General features: G+C 34.6%; 1 long non-coding RNA gene across 2 annotated transcripts in view; it reads left to right on the forward strand.

The window, feature by feature from the left end:
* LOC136036451 (uncharacterized) overlaps positions 1-23501 on the forward strand; it is a 51056-nt gene extending 27555 nt beyond the window's left edge. For both annotated transcript variants that reach the window (XR_010619730.1, XR_010619729.1), the window contains 2 exons: positions 13686-13813; positions 22534-23501. This is a non-coding gene — a long non-coding RNA (uncharacterized LOC136036451). The remainder of the gene's footprint in view (positions 1-13685; positions 13814-22533) is intronic.
* Positions 23502-23724: the final 223 nt, after the last annotated feature.

The raw sequence follows: 23724 nt of genomic DNA on the forward strand, positions 1-23724 counted from the left end.
CCAAGGGCACCGGCAGAAAAATTTTCTGGGGGGGGTAGACACCAAAATAGCAGTGGTTGTTGGGTGACAGTTTAGGCGGTTTAGGGCACCAAACTACGACTTTACCCCGAAGAGGACGAATTTGCAATCAATTTGAAATCCCAAGAAGCTAATTGATTTAAAAGCATCAATAACTATAGCTTAGGTTTCCCAGTTCTAGAACAAGTAATGCCATGTGGTGGCAGTACTGGATTCAACAAGTTGATTCGCTTTTTTTGTAATGAAGTTTTTTAATAGACAAACTGTTTACTCTTCATGATGCTTCAGATAAATGTAAAAAAAGGTAGGGGGAGTGGAATTAATTAAAACTTTTCTATATGCAGATAAAATGCTAAATTCCCATATCTACCAGTAAACAGGTAATAAATATAATGTAGGGCATCATCAGCCCCGCCATGAAATTTCTTTGGGGTGGCAAATCCTGCTAAGAAATTATTTTTCAGCAGTTTTAAATAGTAATATTTTTCTTTTTCTTTTTATATGAAGTATTTATATGTTGTACAATTATTTCTAATTTTTTAGAAATAATTTAATTAGAATAATTTAAAAATTATTCTAATTTTGTACAATATGAAGTTTTTCTAGTTGTACAATTTACATACAAATGTATGTAATTTGTTTATCGATAAGAAAATCCTATCGTAGGGGTTGTGATGGTTTCAATGGTATAGAAGATGAAAAGTCTCACAGGATTTCCATCCATACAAACAATAATACTCCTTTTCACCCAACCGAAATTCTTTAGTTGTATACTAACAAGGAATTTTCACCTAAGTTACTATTCATCGCTAATTTTTTTTAGCTATATTTAAATTTTATCCAAAATTGAAATTGCAAATTTAAACGTAGGATGGTACCAATCTATAAACAATTATTGATTTACACATTTTAAAAGCAATTAGCCGGTACCTCAAATTGTATATTGGCCATGCCAAGGTATGATTTGGAAAACAATTAGAAACTAAATAAAAAAAGAGCTTTTCAACTGAAATCAAGGAACAAATTTGAAAACTATTTGAAAAGATTATCCTTTGCATGAAGGGGACTGCCTCCTTATTCTTTACTCGGAAGTTTGGCTTTTTTCCAATCTTTTAAGGCCGTGACTAATTGAACTTGAACACACCGAGATTTAAAATTGAAGTTAGGGTAGCCTTCTGTCTCTCAATTCTCTGGAGACCGTCGATTGTCAAAAACCCTTCAAATAGCACTTATTCATTGGCGGAAATAGCAGGTTAATTATACCAATGAACAACAAAGAGAGATAAAACTCCACAAAAAAAAAAAAAAAAAAAAAAAAAAAAAAAAAAAAAAAAAAAAAAAAAAAAAAAAAAAAAAAAAAAAAAAAAACAACCTCAAACGAGACTGCGGCCAGTAGAGAGGAAAGACTAAAATAACGCGGATATTTCGCCTGTATCCAAACTAGACGTCCTTAGAACAAAATAAAAAACAAAACAAAAAAACACTAAACTAAAAACAAATAAAACCACCACCAATAATAATAAATACAATTGTCGCTACTGATCCAAGTAGGGAAATAGCTTCTTTTCCCTACGTGGATCAATAGCGACAATTGTATTTATTATTACTGGTGGTGGTTTTATTTGTTTTTAGTTTAGTTTTTTTTTCTTTTTATCTTGTGCTGAGGACGCCTAGTTTGGATACAGGCGAAATATTCGCGTTTGTCTTTCCTCTCTACTGGCCGCAGTCTCGTTACTCGTTTAAGGTTTTTTTTGTGGAGTTTTGTCTCTCTTTGTGGTTATTTTCATGTCTGGCCAGTTCGGCTTAAGAACTTTCATTAATTATACCAGCTTGTCAATCTGGTCTCTAGGGCGATCTGAAACTATTCTTTCTGGCAAAAACTTGTAAAAATTTCAGGTAGCTGAAAATATTCTATGGGACTGTTCGAAAACAGGAAAATACATCGAAAAATAGTTGCAATCATCTTAAAGGTTATTGTCTTCTGCTCATGATAGTACCAATTTTGTTCTAAAAGCAATATCCTTCATAGAGTACACTTGTGAAAAAGAGCTAGACATTTTCTAAGATTTCGAAGCAATTAGAGGAAATAGAGCAAAATCCTAGCAAACATTTTGTAGCATCTTCAAGAAGCTACGACCTGATATTAAAAGTGGTATATTCCGCCAATGAATACTTGAGTACTTTTTAAATATAAATTTTAAATTTTAACATGGGATTTTCGAGTTCCATCAGTTCACTTAATCACGGCCTTAAGGAAAATTTGCAGTTGGATAAAAAGATTTTTCAAAGCCCTAAAAAACTCTTTTTTAATGAGCAAGGTGTTGAGAAGGGGGTAGTCCCCCTTATATACAGAGTAATCTATATTTGTTTTAAGTTTTAAACTTGCTCCTTAATTTAGTTGAAAACTTTTTCTATTTTGTTAATCACGTTTCATGAAACCGTTAAGTTTTATGAATACTGTACTTTTGGTAACAAAAAAAAATCAACATTTCAATGATCTTATTTCAGATTTTGATGGGGTAACGAACTGTAAGTAAGGAGTAACTCGGCTCAATAGTAACCAAAACTCTAAAAAACGGATTTCTATATCAATAGATAAATAAAAAAAATTGGCTATTATGCTTATTCTAAATATATAAGTTTCATTAACTTTAGTTGTACCCATCAGAAGCAACAAGCCTGAGAAAATTTGTTGAATTTTCCAAAAAAAAAATGGGAAAAGATCTCCTTGAAGTCATAGAATTTCAAAGAAAAGCACACCATCAGATTCAGCGTATCAAAGGATCCAACTGTACAGGTTTTAAGCTCATATCGACAAAAATATGGAATTCCGTGATTTTTGCAAGAAGAAAAATAACGGAGTTTGCATGTTTGTTTGTTTTTGTTTTTTTTTCCTATGGGTGATTCTATCGACCCAGTGGGCCCAAAACGTCGGGAGAGGACTCATTCTACCGGAAATGAAAAGTTCTAATGCCCTTTTTAAGTGACCGAAAAATTTGAGGGCTACTAGTCCCCCTCCTACGCCACTTTTTTTCCTAAGTTCATCCTATTAAAATTTTGAGATAGTGTTTTTGTTCAGCATAGTTGAAGGATCCAATAAATATATCTTTGGAGATAAAATGACCCCCTACAGCCCCTGAGGAAAGGTTTTTAAGTTATAAAATTTACTCATTGTTTTATTTGTTATTGGGAAGTATGCATACATTTTTAGCCTGGGGAGGGGAGGACAAATTTTCTGCTGGGAGAATTTTCCATGGAGAGGGAAGCATCCAGGGGGTAAATTTTTCTGGTGAAATTTTACACTGGGTGAATTTGCCAGAATTCCTATGCGAAATATCTTTATACGTCTAGCTTTCTCTTTACCGATTCAACGCTTGGAGATGTTAAGGGTAATTGTCTGAAGTAAATTTTCGCCAGGATTTAATTGTACAGAGGATAATTCTGTGGGGAGGGGTATTTTTCCATGGAGGTGGAGCCGAGTATCCTGGCGTTATTTAAAAACCACGAGAATTTTTTTTTCAACTTTAAATAAGGAGCCATTTTAAAACTTAAAACTAGCAGATTCTAATACTTATATGAGAGGGTTGTTCTCCTCTCAACACCTCGCTCTTTACGCTATAGTTTATATTTTGTCCCAACTCTTCAAAAAGGACTCCTGAGACATAAGGGTCGTTTAATTAGAACAATTAGTAACTCTTTTTTAAAGTGCCGAAACTCTGCAGCGTGAGAAGCGCGGTATTGATAAGAGAAGCAGCCTCTCTCATTTGCATAATAATTTCTGTTTGTTTTAAGTTTTATTGTTGCTCCTTACTTTCAGTACAAAAAACTTGTTTTTTTCTTTAGTTAATGAAGCTTAGAGACAGACAATTTTCTAAAGGCAATGGAAAAAGTATGTCAATTGAAGTAAAAGTATATAAAAACAAAAAAGTAAGTAATTACAAAAAAATACGTAAAACAATAGCTTACTAACAAAAACTACGATATAAGCTACCAGCATTACGTTCTGTTGAGTAATGCCGAAGCTTCAGACGGATATTTTTTAACGATATCAATACTTATGAACTTTGTTATCAAACACAAAATATTTAGTGCCTCTAGACTCAGTGTTTATAGAAAGTAGCGCATTATCAAAGTAGCTTTTTCAAAGTAAAATATTAAAACTAAGATTAAGAAAATCAAATGAAAATTTTTATTTTAATATTTTTAACTTAATTTTGAATACAGAAAGCCAGTATATTTTACACCTTTATGCTTCATAACTGTGAAAATTAATATTTTTTTTTTCAAATTGACAACTAGACAAATACAATCGCTCTTGGAAAAAATGGTAATTAAACAGAAAAGCAAGCAAAAGTAGATGGCATATTTTTTTTTTTTTACCAAAATTGCCCCTTATTAAGCTGTATCCCTTGTCTTTTCTATAATTATATGAAGTTCCTTGTATACTATTAACTATAATAATTACTAATAAACAAATACATGTTTAAGATCACCATAAAAAACTGATTCTTTGATTGAATGTTATCAATAGTTAGGCTCTTATACTTTGATTATTGATAAGGATCGTTTTTACTTACCATTAATTGCTATGAAGATTTTTTTTTTTTTTTTTTTTTTTTTTTTTTTTTTTTTTTTTTTTTTTTTTTTTTTTTTTTTTTTTTTTTTTTGCTCAAACCAAATCATATAGAAAAACTGTTTGTGGAAAACTGAAAAGAGGTCACTCGGCCACAAATTAGAACTTATATTTTCCTTATTAAAGGTAAAAAGCCATTAGTAGGCAGCCAATAATGGGGCAACACACATTTTTCCCATGGTTTTCCCCTATTCTGCTCTTTCCTTTGGTTTTCTTATAATTATTTTATGGTCCATACATTCCAGGGGGGCCATGCCCCCTGCTCCTCTGCCGGCGCTCATGAAATCCACCCCAAGAATCTCTTCTATGACACCGGAATGACAAGAATGGTGACTCGTTCTAGCAACAGACCCGTCGTGGAATCAATCCACCAATATACTTACTTCCAGTATTCCAAAAATATGCCGGTCAATATGCCATATCTGGGTAATGGATACAAGCTCCTAATAGGAGCTTGTATAGGAGCCTCCTATGCATCTATAATATATACTATATTATAGGAGCCTCCTATAAGGCACGTACGCAGGAATTTTTTTCGGGGGTGGGGGCCAAAACCTCGAAACAGCAGATATAAAGTAGCACTTTTTTTATTTAGAAATGCAAAAAGCACGTATATCGGAAAATACAAATTAACTTTAATCTGTAGTATTGTAGCGGATGGGGGGGAAGAAGACTGAAGCCTTAAAAATACGTTTTAGGCTCAGGTTATGTTCATAGCGATTTAGAACCAGTGATGAATCTACTATATCCCACTGAAAGGGAAATTTTAGGGTTAACAGTGCAATATGGGTGCTGTGGGGGGGGGTAGTTCTTTTATTGCAAAAACGTAGATTTTAATGAAAAATGATAGTTTCTATAATTGATCCATTAAAAGCTGTACTTTATCCTAAAAAGGTGGGATAAACGCCCTAATATCGAGGATAATTCTATTTTGCTGTGGAAAGCAAACTTTCTTTACAAAAAAAATAACAGTACAATTGCTTATTACTTCAAAGAGAGTAAAAAGTTAAACAGAAAATGGTAATAATTGGGCAGTGACTTGACCGGATAATTGCATGCTGTAAAATCCCCCAAAAAAGGCTTCACACATGTATCTAGATTCTTAATAAATGTCCTACTTTTGCCAGAAATCCCAAGAAACAAGGGGAAATTAAGCATGTTGAATTTTCAAAAAAAAAATGGGAAAAGATCCCCTTGAAGTCATAGAATTTCAAAGAAAAGCACACCATCAGATTCAGCGTATCAAAGGATCCAACTGTACAGGTTTCAAGCTCATATCGACAAAAATATGGAATTCCGTGATTTCTGCAAGAAGAAAAATAACGGAGTTTGCATGTTTATTTGTTTTTTTTTCCTATGGGTGATTCTATCGACCCAGTGGGCCTAAAATGTCGGGAGAGGACTCATTCTACCGGAAAGAAAAGTTCTAATGCCCTTTTTAAGTGACCAAAAAAAATTGAGGGCTACTAGTCCCCCTCCTACGCCACTTTTTTTACCAAGTTCATCCTATTAAAATTTTGAGATAGTGTTTTTGTTCAGCATAGTTGAAGGGTCCAATAACTATATCTTTGGAAGTAAAATGACCCCCTACAGCCCCTGAGGAAAGGTTTTTAAGTTATAAAATTTACTCATTGTTTTATTTGTTATTGGGAAGTATGCATACATTTTTAGTCTGGGGAGGTGGAGCCGAGTATCCTGGCGTTATTTAAAAACCACGAGAAATTTTTTTTTCAACTTTAAATAAGGAGCCATTTTAAAACTTAAAACTAGCAGATTCTAATACTTATATGAGAGGGTTGTTCTCCTCTCAACACCTCGCTCTTTACGCTATAGTTTATATTTTGTCCCAACTCTTCAATAAGGACTCCTGAGACATAAGGGTCGTTTAATTAGAACAATTAGTAACTCTTTTTTAAAGTGCCGAAACTCTGTAGCGTGAGAAGCGAGGTATTGATAAGGGAAGCAGCCTCTCTCATTTGCATAATAATTTCTGTTTGTTTTAAGTTTTATTGTTGCTCCTTACTTTCAGTTCAAAAAACTTGTTTTTTTCTTTATTTAATGAAGCTTAGAGACAGACAATTTTCTAAAGGCAGTGGAAAAAGTATGTCAATTAAAGTAAAAGTATATAAAAACAAAAAAGTAAGTAATTACAAAAAAATACGTAAAACAATAGCTTACTAACAGAAACTAAGATATAAGCTACCAGCATTACGTTCTGTTGAGTAATGCCGAAGCTTTAGACGGATATTTTTTAACGATATCGATACTTATGAACTTTGTTATCAAACACAAAATATTTAGTGCCTCTAGACTCAGTGTTTATAGAAAGTAGCGCATTATCAAAGTAGCTTTTTCAAAGTAAAACATTAAAACTAAGATTAAGAAAATCAAATGAAAATTTTTATTTTAATATTTTTAACTTAATTTTGAATACAGAAAGCCAGTATATTTTACACCTTTATGCTTCATAACTGTGAAAATTAAATTTTTTTTTTCAAATTGACAACTAGACAAATACAATCGCTCTTGGAAAAAATGGTAATGAAACAGAAAAGCAAGCAAAAGTTGATGGCATATTTTTTTTTACCAAAATTGCCCCCTATTAAGCTGTATCCCTTGTCTTTTCTATAATTATATGAAGTTCCTTGTATACTATTAACTATAATAATTACTAATAAACAAATACATGTTTAAGATCACCATAAAAAAACTGATTCTTTGATTGAATGTTATCAATAGTTAGGCTCTTATACTTTCATTATTGATAAGGATCGTTTTTACTTACCACTCATTGCTATGAAGATTTTTTTTTTTTTTTTTTTTTTTTTTTTTTTTTTTTTTTTTTTTTTTTTTTTTTTTTTTTTTTTTTTTTGCTCAAACTAAATCTTATAGAAGAAATGTTTGTGGAAAACTGAAAAGAGGTCACTCGGTCACAAATTAGAACTTATATTTTCCTTATTAAAGGTAAAAAGCCATTAGCAGGCAGCCAATAATGGGGCAACACACATTTTTCCCATGGTTTTCCCCTATTCTGCTCTTTCCTTTGGTTTTCTTATAATTACTTTATGGTCCATACATTCCAGGGGGACCCTGCCCCTGCTCCTCTGCCGGCGCTCATGCAATCCACCCCAAGAATCTCTTCTATGACACCGGAATGACAAGAATGGTGACTCGTTCTAGCAACAGACCCGTCGTGGAGTCAATCCACCAATATACTTACTTCCAGTATTCCAAAAATATGCCGGTCAATATGCCATATCTGGGTAATGGATACAAGCTCCTAATAGGAGCTTGTATAGGAGCCTCCTATGCATCTATAATATATACTATATTATAGGAGCCTCCTATCAGGCACGTACGCAGGAATTTTTTTCGGGGGTGGGGGCCAAAACCTCGAAACAGCAGATATAAAGTAGCACTTTTTTTTATTTAGAAATGCAAAAAGCACGTATATCGGAAAATACAAATTAACTTTAATCTGTAGTATTGTAGCGGATGGGGGGGGAAGAAGCCTGAAGCCTTAAAAATACGTTTTAGGCTCAGGTTATGTTCATAGCGATTTAGAACCAGTGATGAATCTACTATATCCCACTGAAAGGGAAATTTTAGGGTTAACAGTGCAATATGGGTGCTGTGGGGGGGGGTAGTTCTTTTATTGCAAAAACATAGATTTTAATGAAAAATGATAGTTTCTATAATTGATCCATTAAAAGCTGTACTTTATCCTAAAAAGGTGGGATAAACGCCCTAATATCGAGGATAATTCTATTTTGCTGTGGAAAGCAAACTTTTTTTTACAAAAAAAATAACAGTACAATTGCTTATTACTTCAAAGAGAGTAAAAAGTTAAACAGAAAATGGTAATAATTGGGCAGTGACTTGACCGGATAATTGAATGCTGTAAAATCCCCCAAAAAAGGCTTCAGACATGTATCTAGATTCTTAATAAATGTCCTACTTTTGCCAGAAATCCCAAGAAACAAGGGGAAATTAAGCATTTCATAAAATTTCGGGGGGGGGCGGTTCCGAAGGCCCCCCTGCATACGTGCCAGCCTCCTATAATGGGGGTTTTCTATCTTTTAACTATAAGACACTACACTGTTTAATTTTTCTAAAAATTGAAACATAGGACTTTTTAGAACGCAACAAGGCTAAATTGAAAAAAAAACTTGAGAGATTTTTTCTCCTAATTGGCTACCAATTTGTTCATGATACCTAATAAATAAAATCACAGTCTGAATTGTGATACTGGAATCAAACATCTCACATCGAAATTATTCACTAATTTGGTTATGAGAAACAATCAGAAACAGAAACACGCCAGGATGAAACTAAAAATATCGCAACGACAAACCCAAGACATACTTGCCGGTGAAAGTCCCTTATGAAACGGTAAAAGTTTTCCGAAAACACTTTTTTTTCAGAAATTCAAACTTTGCACTTAGAACGGCAGAATTGGCTAAATCGATATAACTTATGAGAGTTGTTCTTCCCAATTTTATGACAAGACTTTAACAAACAAGATGCAATATAATTATAAAAAAATAATAAACTGTGGATTCACTATCTAGTAGATGCTTAATGCCAAGAGTATTTTCGTTCGTCATAAATATATTTTATTGAAGAGTATTAAGCATCTTGGTTGGACCATGTGACTTGAAGATAAATTCTCAAAGTCCGATTATTCAGTAGTCATATCATGAGATATTTCCTAAAAGAGTTCAGGGATACTATGAGCATTTTTCTGTAACATATGTAAACAAATATGTTAATATCTTGAATTTGTAACCGGACAAACTGATGAAACTCCCCTTGACATGGCACAATATCCCTCTTTCCAAGGCTTTCCAAAAGACTTTTTAAGAAAATTAAAAAGTAAAAGAAAAGGCCTCGGGTCCAGTCTCCTGTCCTTTGAAAGTGTGAATTCTCTCATGTCAAATCCTGAACATACACTTGACAAATCGTGTCTCATATACTGAGATCCAAAAAGTGACTATCCACTCTTTAACTAAAAACATCATCGGCCAAGCTAGTGCCATATATCCTTGAAAGTCTCAAGACAATTTTTCAGTGACAACCTACTGAATCGAGGAGAAGGCCGAAGAGGTTATCCCAAGAACGGGCTACTCCACACATATCAGTCGGATCTCCGCTCTCTTGATTGGTCGGATATATCAGTCGGATCTCCGCTCTCTTGATTGGTCCGCTCCGATCTCTTGATTGGTACAATCCGAGTAGGACTGTGGCAGCAGAATACCTTGAAGACTAAAGATTTGTTGTTGATGTCCCTAGGTGCCTTTGGAGGCCCAAGAAAATCAAAGTTGCAAGGTTTTTGCCCTACAACTACAAGAAATTACAAACTCTGATTACTTTACTTCTAAAAATGTTATATTTTTCATTCTCGTCGTTTACAGTTAGCGCGTTAGAACAGGTTATATTCGCAAAACTTGCCTGGTTTGTAGTCCTTATTGGCAACCAGCCAATTTTACAATGAAATTCTAACATGCAATTTGACATAAAATAATGCACCACAATATACACAAAAAGAAAAAGAAAACATCCCACCGATTAACTAAAACTTAACTAACCCAAACAAATAGGTTACACTCTAAAAAAGATTCACGTAGAAATCCTAGTTCTGATAATCCAAACTTTTGTCCATTTTTTTAGTTATTTATTCTGTTTATTTGTTTATTTTTATTTATTTTGTCCTTCAACGACGGTTATAAGAAGATCATTTGCTCCATATTTTGCTGCTACTCTGATATTTTGGAATTGAGGTGAGAGACTCTACTTACAACCCTTGAACCAATTAAATAAATAAACAATTGTTTTCTAATGAAAGTAAGGAGCAGCATCAAAACTCAAAACGAACAGAAATTATTCCATATATGAAAGGGATGCCCCCCTCCTCAATACCTTGCTCCTCATTAAAATTTTTCAGCACTTTTAAAAAGCTTCCTATTCTAATTAAACAGCCCTTGTGTTTCAGGAGTCGTTTTTTTAAAATAATGGGACAAATAGCCAAACTTCAGCGTAAAGAGCAAGGTATTGAGGAAGGGGGAAATCCCTTCATACATGGAACAATTTCTGTTCGGTTTGAGTTTTAACGTTGCTCCTTATTTTCAGTTGAAAAACTCGTTTTTTTATTTAATTTCTGACCGTTTTTCAAATAATACCAGTAAATCTGGCTCACCCTCCACGAAGAATTGACTCCCCTCACGGAAAACTACTCCGTAGAAAGTTCCTCCTAAATAAACATCCCCCGTAAAATTCCGTCCGGACAATGCCATCCTCGCTAAAATTATCCCTCTCCTCTCTGTAAAATCTCTTTTGGACAATTCTGCCTGAAATTTCTTCCTTTGTATACTTTATTTGAAGAAGACTTTAATTTCTAATAGTTTTTCCGATCAATTCGGAAATTCCCCTTCCGTAGAAATTTTTCCCCGAAATTTGAATGCACTACAAATTTTTCCCGTAGAACTCCCCGGGAACATCTCCATATGCAAAATGAGTTGGCATAAGAGAAAGTAAACAAATAAAAGGAATTTTGTATAGGAATTTCGTCAAATCCCCCAGTGCGTAATTTTTCCAAGGGAAAGTTCACCCTTGGAAATTTCTCCACCCCACGGAAAATTATCACCTTGGACACCCACCCCAAGCGCAAAATTCCCCTCTAAAAAATGTCTGTAGACTTCCCAATAACAAATACTATATGGAAACAATGGGCAAATTTACATCTTACAGACCTTTCTCTAGGGGCTCTTAGGGGTCATGTTACCCGTACAGGCTTAGTCATTGGATCTTTCAACTATGCTGAACAAAATGGCTATTTGATTTGAAGACTTGGAAGAAAAAAGGGGTGTTAGAGAGGGGTAAGTTGCCCTCCAAACTTTTCGGTCACTTAAAAAGAGTACTAGATCTTTTAACTTTTGTTAAAATGCAACCGTTCCTGATCTTCTAGGACCATCAGTTCGATACGATCACACATGGGAAAAATGAACAAAAAACAGAAGGTAAATAAACACACATCCGTGATCTTCCTCTAGCAAAAAAATTCAAAAGTCCATATTTTCGTAAACAGGACCCTACTTCTACAGTAGGATCGTCTGATACGCAAAATCTGATGATGTGACTTCCATTAATATTCCTTGAATTTTAGGGAGTACTCCTCCCATTTTTCAGAAATCGGGCAAATTTTCTCAGGCTCGTAGCTTTTGATGGGTACGGTAAACTTTATGAATCGCATGTATTTGGGATCAGTATAATAAGTCAGTTCTTTGGTTCTTAATAAGGCAGTTCTTCTCCAAATATCGTTTTTTAGAGTTTCGGTTACTATTGAGCCGAATCGCTCTTTACTTATAGTTCGTTACTACCAACCGTTTGTCAAGAATGGAAAGATCTTTTATCTCTTATAGATCGGATGGGCTGTAAGTGAGATAACGACGGAATGAAATGGGATAACGAAAACACTATAAAGTCGTGCAAGTAAAAAACGGTTAAAGCACAACCGTAGAGATATAAAATGTAATAGAGAGCCAATGCTCGCCATTTAACGTTGGAAACCTTAGCGGAGGAGTAACCCGCTGTAGTTGCCTTTTTAGGAGGGTTCCGATTTTTAGCTCAAGATGGATTTGGAGCGACTATGTTTATCAATGTTGCAGGCCATGGGAGGCTGCAAAATATATAAAATTGAGTTAGGTACTAGCCTACCGGTTAGGGGTGCTGCTATATTAAAGGAAAGGAAATTTAAGGACACAAGGATTAAAATAACATCTCTAAATTTACTTATTTAATTAGTACTTATTTATTTGACAAATTTAGTATTAAAATAGCATTTAAAATAGTATTTAATTTGATATGGCACCTGACACTTCAAAGATATTGTTTTCATTAAACTAGTGAAATGATTGGCCATTTTTCTCATTTTCTTACAATGTCCTTACAACCTGTAACACAACAGCACTCACCACTTTAACACGAGTAAATACTTCGAATTTTAGCGGGGAGGTCTTTTCCTAACACCGCCTTGAAACCTCCTGCCCTTTGAAGAAAAGCACATTTGTGAACCACAAGTCACGTGATAACCACTCCGTTTTATTTATAAACTTTTTGAGTAAAATATAGTACCACAAAGGAGACTGCACCTACGACGTATATTTTTTGTTAACTGCTGAACAGGGTTGCTGCCCGGTGAAAAAAAAAAAACACTATATTTTAGTGATGTTTAGTCTTTTTCTTCAATTATCTAGTGATTTATGTGCTACTTTAGTGATTTTTTATTTAGGTAATATGAAAAATCACTAGAAATAGTGATAAATCACCAGGGATGGCAACCCTACCGCTGAACAAAAGCCAGACTATCTATATGGACTCTATTTACTTGAGAGTAGACTAACAAACTCTATAGTCTCTATAAATAAAGAATAAACTTATAGGCTCTTTTAATTAGAGGCTGCTATAGTTCAACTTGGGTCAACACATTCTGGAGCAAGAAAGTTTTTCTCGCCAGTGTAACCACTGTCGTTACCGAATTATTTTTCTCGTGAAAAATAAAATTAATGGGCACTTGCTAAATATCCCGACCACACTCAAGAAGTCAAGTTAGGTTAGTCATACTAAATACTAAGATACGATGAAAATATAATACTTTAGCAACAGAACTATGGAAACTATAACAGAGAATTATGGAAAGCAGACCGCCTAGAATGTGTTATATTAAATACCTAAGGCGGCCTGTTTGGTAAAATACCAATTAATGTTTTGAATTAAAAAATATTGAAATTAAAATTAAAAAAATAAAAACGAAATAAAAATAAAAATATCTAAATAAATAAATTGTAAATAAATACAAGTAAATGGAATATACGAAAACAGCTGTACTGACATTCCTCCCATTTCACGAAGTTAAATGTATATATTATTTATTGTACCGTATACACACAATGTTAGAAAATATATGAAATAGAGTTTTGGCTAACAATAAGATTGTATTGGCGATGGAAGCATAAAAAAGCCTTTTGTTTACTTCAAGATTGGATTAGTGGTGGAAGCATCAGATGACATATCAGAAGAGAATCTGCTAGAACCCGAAAGGAGTCAATTTTAGATTCCAGGTGCTGTTTTTTCAGAGGAAGAGGCTGATGAGAAATCCCAATGAAGGTAAATATAATGAAACTCTGATAAGTACCTTCCATGAGTTATATGACCGGAAGAAAAACTTTCACATTCTAACGAATCGGTGGTTCTTTTCATGAAAGATAATTAGAAAGACTTCTATAGGCTTATGGAAGTTTGTCTATTTCCTCTTTGAGTGAGCATAATAGCATCTTAAATTTAACAACCTGATTACCCAGTATTCAAGGATATCATTATTAGTGTTCAAATGATGGCCTGCTGTCACAAAAGGGAAGTATGCAATTACTCAAGTTCAGGTCAAGAGAGTAATCTCCTATGGGGCAGGGGAGAGGACTATCCCTCCTATACCTCAGTATATCCCCTCCTCATCAGAATATCGGTTTTCTTCAAAAAATCTTGTAAAAACTAAGATGAGTCTGCATAGCTGAAGCATCCGAGGAAATTTTCTTTATTATATCTTGTATCAAATTTTGATCCTCGAATAAACGGAACTGAAGAAATATACCCATTGAGCTAGCGTCCTTACTAATATTTTGGACATTTCTTGCAATTGTTGAAAATTTGTCTTTTATGGTGCTAATTATGTGCTTTATGGTGCAATTGTTCTTTATGGTGCTACGTGGCTCAATTTTCAGTTTCTTGACATGTATAGAGCTGTATAGATTCAGTTTAGTATTTCACTTAGTATATTTCACTTTGAAAAAATTAGCAGAGAGCTATCAAAACCTTAAAAACCCACCTGTCTGAACCTGAACCAGTGTTGCAATTTTGCCAAAATCATGGGGAGGGGGAAAAGTTGGAGCCAATTTCCCAAGTCAATTGAAAATGAAAAAAAAAAACTAAAAAACTTGAAAAAACTAAAATGAGTTTGCATAGCTCAAGCATCCGAGGAAACGGATCGTTTTTTTTATTACATTTTGTCTTTTATGGTACTGTATGGCTCATTTTTCAGTTTTCACCGTCATTTTCACTTGATTTGGGGAAATTGGATCCAAATTTTCCCCCTCCCCAGGGTTTTGGCAGGATTACAACACTTGTTCAGGTTCAGGCAGGTGGTTTTCAAGATTTTGATAGCTCTCTGCTAATTTTTTCATAGAACAACATCAGAGTTAATAAAACTAAACTATCTGAATCAATACGGATCCATTCAATAATATTTCGTGAAGTTTTTTACTTGCACGACTTAATAGTGTTTTCGTCATACCACTCATTCCGTCGTTGTCTCCCCTTACAGCTCATCCAATCGACAAGAGATAAAAGAACTGTTCGTTCTTGACCAACAGTTGGTAGTAACGAACTATAAGTAAAGAGCGATTCAGCTCAATAGTAGCCGAAACTCTAAAAAATGATATTTGGAGAAGAACTAACTTATTATACTGATCCCAAATATGTAAGATTCATCAAGTTTACCATGACCCATCACAAGCTACGAGCCTGAGAAAATTTGCCCGATTTCTGAAAATTAGGAGGAGCACTCCCTAAAATTCAAGGAATATTAATGGAAGTCACATCATCAGATTTAGCAAATCAGACGATCCTACTGTAGAAATAGGGTCCTGTATACAAAAATACAGAATTTTGAATTTTTTGCCAGAGAAAGATCACGGATATGTGTTTATTTACTCCCTGTTTTTTATTTATTTTTCCCAGGGGCTATTGTATCGAACTAATGGTCCAAGAAGATCAGAAAGGGTTGCTTTGAACAAAAAATAAAAGATCTAGGACCCTTTTTAAGTGATCACAAAGTTTGGAGGGCAACCTTGCCCCCCTCCAACGCCCCTTCTTTCTTCTAAGTCGTCAAATCAAATAGCCATTTTGTTCAGCATATTTGAAAGATCCAATGACTAAGCCTTTAGGGGTAACATGACCCCCGAGAGCCCCTGGTGAAAGGCCTGTAAGTTGCAAAATTTGCAATTGGGATTTTTTTTTTGGAATTTTGCAATGGGAATTATTTATTATTGGGAAGTCTGCAGACATTTTTTGGAGGGGGAATTTTGCGCTTAGGTTTGGTTCCATGGTGATAATTTTCCGTGGGGTGGAGAAATTTCCGATAGTGAACATTTCTTGGAAAAATTATACACTAGGGGGATTTGACGAAATTCATATAGAAATTTCCTTTTATTTGTTTAATTTCTCTTTGCCAACTCATTTTGCATATGGAGATGTTCCTGGGAAGTTCTACGGGGAAAATTTTTAGCGGGTTCAAATTTTTGGGAAAAATTTCCGCGGAAGGGGGATTTCCGAATTGATCAGAAAAACGATTAGAAATTAAAATATTTTTCAAATAAAAGTATGCTAAGGAGAAAATTTCAGGCAGAATTACCCACAAGAGATTTTACACGGAGGGAAGGGATAATTTTAGTGAGGATGGCATTGTCCGGCGGGAATTTTACAGGGGGTGTTTATTTATTAAGAACTTACTACGGAGTAGTTTTCCGTGAGGGGAGGAAATTATTCTTGGAGGTTGAGCCAGATTTACTGGTATTATTTGAAAAACGGTCAGAAATTAAATAAAAAAAATAAGTTTTTCAACTGAAAAGAAGGAGCAACGTTAAAACACAAACCGAACAGAAATTGTTCCATGTATGAAGGGATTACCCCTTCCTCAATACCTTACTCTTTACGCTAAAGTTTGACTATTTGTCCCATTATTCTAAAAACGCCTCCTGAAACACAAGAGCCGTTTAATTAGAATAGGAAGCTTTTTTTAAAAGTGCCGAAAAACATTAGCGTGAGGAGCAAGGTATTGAGGAGGGGGGAAGCCCTTTAATATACGGAATAATTTCTGTTCGTTTTGAGTTTTAATGTTGCTCCTTACTTTCATTTGAAAATATCCCTTATTTATTTAATTGTTTCAAGGGTTGTAAGTACCGTTTCTAAAGTTTTCGACAATAGTTCTCATTCAATTTATGCAATCCTTATACTTCAGGAATCGGTCTTATAGAATTATACAAAAATTCAAACTTTAGCGTAAAGTGCAAGGGTCGTGGAAAGGGCAGACCCCTTCACATACGGTGTTATTTCTGTCTGTTTGAAGTTTTCATGCTGTTCCTTGCTTCAAGTTGAAAACAACTTGTTTTCTTCTTATTTCTGACTGTGGTTGAAATAATTCCAATAATTCACCTTCTCTTCTCCCTGCCCAGTGCAAATTTTCCCCTGCAAAACTTACTTCGGACTCCGTCCTCTTCGTTGAAGGTTCTCCCCGTTGGAAATTCACCATGAATTTTTTCGTATATGTCCTAGTAACAAATACCTTCTGGGAACAATAAACAATTGAGTAACCTACAGTCTTTTCTCCGGGGACCATGGGGGGGGGGTCACATCATCTGTAAAAGAATAGTGATTTGACCTTTCAACTATGCTGAATAAATAACTATCTCCAAACTTTTGTTGGATGTCTTCGGAGAAAAAAGGGCCGTAGGAGGAGATTAGTTGCTCTCTAATCCTTTTGGTCACTTAAAAAGAGCACTAGAACTTTTTTATTCCCGTTCGAGTGTGCCCTCTCTCGATCTTCTAGGATCATTGATGCAATAAAATCACGCTTGGAAAAAAAGAGAGAGAAAAGAGATATAAACTCGCATCTTTCTCCTGTCTAAAAGATTCCTCGTTTTTATACATAGGAGCCTGAAACCTTACTAGTAAGGTTCATTGATGTACTGAATCTGAAGGTATGGCTTTCATTAAAATCTCTTGATTTATTGGTGGTCTTTCCCCTCTTTTTCGAGAATCAGGCATAATTTTGCAGGCTCGTAGCTTTTGATTAATAATATTGAATTTGATGTATTTTATATATTTGGAACCATCATAAGAGACCTATTCTTTTGATGTATCTGTTACCGTGAATATCCAAAATTGGTGAATGTTGACCTTCACCGGCGAATGTCCAAAATACCTTTTTTCTCTTTGAATTTAGTCAGCGGTACCAGTCAACTTTTTCAGTTTAATGCATGAAAAAACAATTTCGGACATTCATCGGTGAATGTTGATATTAACCTAATTTCGAACATTCACGGTTACATATCTATTGATATCAAAATTCAAATTTTTGGTGTTTTGATTAATAATGGGTAACTAAAGGTTCCTTTGGTCAACCAAAACTTATAACAATCAGGAAAATTTCCCCATGGATAATTTCCTCCTCCTGCTGACCCCCCCCTACCCGAAAAAAAAGAAAATTTTCCATAGATTTCCTAAAAACAAATGCTATATTTAAACACTGGCAAATTGCTTAGCTTACAGATCTTTTCCCAGGGTGATTGGGGGGGGGGGGTCCTGCCTTTCAGCTATGTTGAATGAAATGGCTATTTAAAAATTTTGTCAGATGTCCTTGGAGAAAAGAGGCGAGGGAGGGGGACTCTTGCCCTCCAATCTTTTTAAGTCACTTAAAAGGGCCCTAGAACATTTAATTTCCGGTAAATAGAACCCTCTCCTAATCCTCTAGAAATATTAGTTAGGTATAATGCCCGCTGAAAAAAGAAAAAAAAGAAAAACAAATAAAACCGTGTTCGTGATCTTTCTTCTGGCAAAAATACATAATCTCATATTTTCGTATATAGGAGCTTGAAAACTCTCCTGTAGTGTTCTTTAATATGCTGAATCTGATGATGTGACTTTAACCAACATCACTTGAGTTTTTTGGGGTTTTTCTCCCTTTTTTTTGAAAGCAGGCAAGTTTTCTCTGGCCCGTAACTTTTGATGAGCAACAGTAAACTTAATGGATTTTTCATGAAGACAATTCTTTCTATATATATCCATTGTAAAATTCTGTTTTTTAGAGTTTTAGTTACTATTAGGCCGAGTCACTCCTTATTTACCATTCGTTGCAACAAACTGTTCAATTATGCCAAGAAATTTAGCCATTTAATTACAGATTACATATTCAAAAGATGATTTGAAAACACTATAAAAATTTATCCATATATGTGCTGGGAATTTTGAAAATTTAGCAAAAAATTGTCCCGTCAACGTCAAAGTTATCGTTTAAATAAAATCAAGACCTGACATCCATAGCTTAGCTTAGGCAAGGTTATTACCATCTACCATTGCTACCTTTGAACGACTCTAGTGGCATGGGGCTCAAGCCTCTGGGTGCCCATTGGTGGACAGTCAGGGGGACAATTGCCTACAGAGATTTTAAAGAAAAATACGTTTTTAGGTACCTTTATAAAAAAAAAAAAAAAATCTTTAAAAATCGCCACATCAGGCTTTGAAAAGCACTTTTTTACAAACTAATAAACAAATAGACAAGCGATAGAGAGAGAGAGAGAGAGAGAGAGAGAGAGAGAGAAAAAATACAAATAGACGACAAAAATCCTAGACTATCCCTATATTTTTCTGAATTGGCACCTGCAAGCCGCTAGCTTGAAGTTTCTGCCAATTTTTTGGGATATTTACTGAATTCTCAGTTTGTACCCCGACAAAACAAGATACCGAAAGGGTTACCACCCCTAGTGATTCATTACTTTTTCTAGTGATTTTTCGTATTGCCACATGTACCACTAGATTATTGAAGAAAATCACTAAATGCACCAGAAGATCACTAATATCTAATAATTTTTTTTTCCATCGTATGGCAACCCTAGATACCGAGATATTTCCGCTAGAAAATGGTTAGATAGCTCCAGAATCGAGAGCTATCTACCCTTTTCTGCTGAAAATCACCAAGGTTTAACCAATAGTTTGAAAACAAGTGGAAGCACTAGTCAACAGCCTTCCGAGCCTCTTGCTATATCCAGCACTGTCTGTATTGGACACAGCGTAAATATTAATATTTATACCGTGATAATGGATTCGAGTCAGATCATAAATGGCTTAGCTAGTGCATATTAAACAAGTTGGGTATTTAAATTGTAAGTCGAATCAGATTCAGGGACGCAATAAGCAATGCATTTATAATATTTATATTACATTTTCCTTCAATTATGACTTATTGTAATGTAAATAATTTGTAACATGTTGTAACGAACTGTAAGGAGCGATCCGGCTCAATAGTAACCAAAACACAAAAAAATTGAATTTTTACACCAATAGATACGTCAAAAGAATTAAATTTTTATGCTGATTTCAAACATATAAGTTTCATCAAGTTTAGTTTTACCCATCAAAAGTTGCGAGCCTGAAAAAATTTGCCTTATTTTTGAAAAAAGGGAGAAACATCCCTCAAAAGTCACATAATCTTAATGAAAACCACATAATTAGATTCAGTGTACCAGAGAACCTACAAGAGAGGTTTTAAGCTCATATCTGCAAAAATGTGGAATTTTGTATTTGTTTTTTGCCAGAAGAAAGATCACGGATGCGTATTTATATGTGTTTTTCTTGTTATTATTTTTTCCCCAGGGGTGACCGTATCGACCCAGCTGTCCTAGAATATTGCGTGAGGGCTCATTCGAACGGAAACTAAAAGTTCTAGTGCCCTTCAAAATTAAAAGTTTTAGTGTCCTTCTTAAGTGACTAAAAAACTTTTTGCTTATTTTTTTCCCAGAGACACCCGATGAAAATGTTGAGATAGCCATTTTGTTCAAAATAGTCGAAAAATCTGATAACTATGTCTTCGAGGATGATTGAATACCCCAAAGTCCCCGGGGGAAGGACAAAATTTTACGAGCTTTGTCCATTGTTTACATACAGCATTGGTTATTAGTAAGTAGACGTTTTCAGGAGGATTTTTTCTGGTGGGGTGTCGGGGGGAGGGGTTTACGTGGGAAGATCTTTCTATGGAGGGATAACCGAGCCAATAGTAACCATAACTCTAAAAAACAAAATGTTGATAACAATGGATTTGATAACAAGAAATGTCGATAACAAGAATTGAATATCAAACAGTTCGTGGTAACGAACTGTAGTAAGGAGCGACCCGGCTCAATAGTAACCAAAACTCTAAAAAATGGAATTTTGATACCAATAGCTACATCGAAAGAATTGCATTTTAATGCTGATTTTAAATATGTAAGTTTCATCAAGTTTAGTCTTACCCATCAAAAGTTACGAGCCTGAGAAAATTTGCCTTATTTTAGAAAATAGGGGGAAACACCCCCTAAAAGTCATAGAATCTTAACCATTTAAATTACACCATCAGATTCAGCGTATCAGAGAACCTTACTGTAGAAGTTTCAAGCTCCTATCTACAAAAATGTGGAATTTTGTATTTTTTGCCAGAAGGCAGATCACGGATGCGTGTTTATTTGTGTTTGTTTTTTTTTTGTTTTTTTTTCAGGGGTGATTGTATCAACCCAGTTGTCCTAGAATAATACGATAGGGCTCATTCTAACGGAAATGAAAAGTTCTAGTGCCCTTTTTTAAGTGACCAAAAAATTGGAGGGCACCTAGGCCCCCTCCCACGCTAATTATTTTCCCAAAGTCAACGGAACAAAATTCTCTTTATTCAACGTAGTCGAAAAACCTTACAACTATGTCTTTGGGGACGACTTTCTCCCCCACAGTCGCCGTGGGAGGGGCTACAAGTTACAAACTTTGACCAGTGCTTACATATAGTAATGTTTATTGGGAAGTGTACAGGCGTTTTTAGGAGGATTGTTTGGTTGGCGGGAGGGGCTGAGAAGAGGGGGATATGCTGGGGGAACTTTCCATCGAGGATTTTGTCGTGGGGTAAGAAAATTTCCATGAAGGGAGCGCAGGATTTACTAGCATGATTTAAAAAAAAAAAAAAAAATATGAACAAGTTTTTTTCAGCTGGAAGTAAGAAGCAGCATTAAAACTTAAAACGAACAGAAATTATTACCCATATGAGGGGCTCACCTCCTCCTAGTACCTCGCTCTTTATGCTAAAGTATTTTTAGTAATGTCAACTATTTATTCTACGGCTTTTGTGATTCAGGGGTCATTCTTAATGAATTGGGACAAAATTTAAGATTTAGTGTAAAGAGAGAGGTACTGACAAGGGGACGAACCCTCTCATATATGTAATAAAAACATGAGAGTAAAAAGTTCTTTACGTAAGCTAATTTATAAGTTACGTAGATATTTTACTAATAAAAAGAGTCGTAAAAAATTAAAAGTTCTAGTTGCCTTTTTAATTAACCAAAAAATTGGAGGACAACTAGGCTTCCTCGCCCGCTCTCTTTTTCTCAAAATCATTCGATCAAAATTATGAGAAAGCCCTTTAGCCAAAAAAAATAAATATGCAAATTTCGTTTTAATTATTCCTCTGCGGAGAGCCAAAATCAAAACATGCATTGATTCAAAAACGTTCAGAAATTAAATATGAAAAAAACTATTTTTTCAACTGAAAGTAAGGAGGAACAATAAAACTTAAAAGAACAGAAATTGCTTCGTGTATGAAAGAGGCTGCTAGCTCTTTACGCTAAAGTTTGACTCTTTCTCTCAACTCTTCTTTTTAATACAGTAAAGAAGTAAACAAGTAAACAGTAAAGAAGTAACAGTAAACAAGTTCAGTTGAAAAAACTTGTTTTTTCTTATTTAATATACTTCCAAGAATCAATCTAAAGAATTGAATTTTTAAGAAGATTCCAAGTATTTATAGTTTATTAACTTTAATGTTATTCATCAACAATTACACGCCTCAGAAGGTTTTCCTGATTTTCAAAAAAAGGGGAAAATAGCCCCCAAAAGTTGGAAGATATTAATGAAAATTTCACCATCAGATTCAACATAACAGAGAACCCTACTGTAGAGGTTTCAAACTCCTATCTACAAAAATGTGGAATTTGTTTTCTTTGCCAGAGGAAAGATCATGGGTGCGTGTTTATTATTTTTTCTTTTAGGGGAGATTGTGTTGAACCAATGGCCTAAGAAGATCAGAAGAGGGCTCAACAAAAGGAAATCAAAAGTTCTAGTGTCTAGTGTTTTTTAAGTGACTAAAAAGATTGTGGGACCAAAAAGGGAATTGAATAGAAATAATTTCTTAAAGTGTTATCGAAAGGATTTCTGCAAGTAAACCCGTCAGAACACGCTCTTTTTTGGGAGACAAAGCCCCTTTCCTCCAAAAAAATATTCCTTTTTATAACTTAGATTACCAGCAGTTGAGGAACTGAGATTCAGGTCATCTCTGACGACATGTCTAATTTAAAATTAAATTGGATTGGTCAAGATTCTCTAGGTGAACCTTTTCGATTCTCAAAATTTCAATGTTCTGCTCATTCTAGATATTAGAGTGGAGCTGCTAAGCTTCTATAATTCGTGGGGGAAAAACGATACTTGTGGCCCATGCTTTTTATGTACCTTGGACGAAGATGTATCTGATAAGTATTCTTATAAGCTTTGGCTTCAATCGGGAGGAGGTAGCAGTTGCCACCTAGATTTTTGTCAACCTATTTTTTAGAACAAAAAATGTTTCTTTCGGGTATTTTAATTGAAAAAAAGCCTTTTTCGGTCTTTCCAGGAAAAATTGAACATTAGACGACAAAAAAAGACCCCTAGATATCAAAATATATTTAAAGCCTCTCCCCAACTCTTTTGTGAATTGACACAACTGAGTATAAGTGTCATATGATAAGATTTCAATCCTGTTTTATGTTGTGCCTCTATTAAGAACTCCCTACCAGTTAAAATTCGGCTATGTCATTCTTATGGACAATTTAAAGAAGAGTTAACCGATCACCTCTTATGCCTAGACAGTTAGTTCTCTCCTCTCTTCTTTTCCCCTCTATCTTTCTCTTCAATTTGTTCAGCTCATTTATTTTTATTGGCATTTTATTTTCCTTCTGTTTGATTTTAGTGCTATTATTTTATGTTATTTTATCGATCCCACTGTTATGTTATGTTATGCTATGTCTTCCACTCTCACAGGCCATAGAGCTTATTTTTGTTCAAAGTTTGTTATGCATTTTTTTCTCACATTCAGAATCAATTGGTTTTAAGCTTTTCCTATTTACACTGTGCCCTCCCCCCCCCCCGAAAAAATCCGACTCGTAAAAACGTAAAGTAAATGCATATAAACATATATTTTATGTGTT

Source organism: Artemia franciscana, chromosome 15, assembly GCF_032884065.1.
Source record: "Artemia franciscana chromosome 15, ASM3288406v1, whole genome shotgun sequence".
Lineage (NCBI taxonomy): Eukaryota > Metazoa > Arthropoda > Branchiopoda > Anostraca > Artemiidae > Artemia > Artemia franciscana.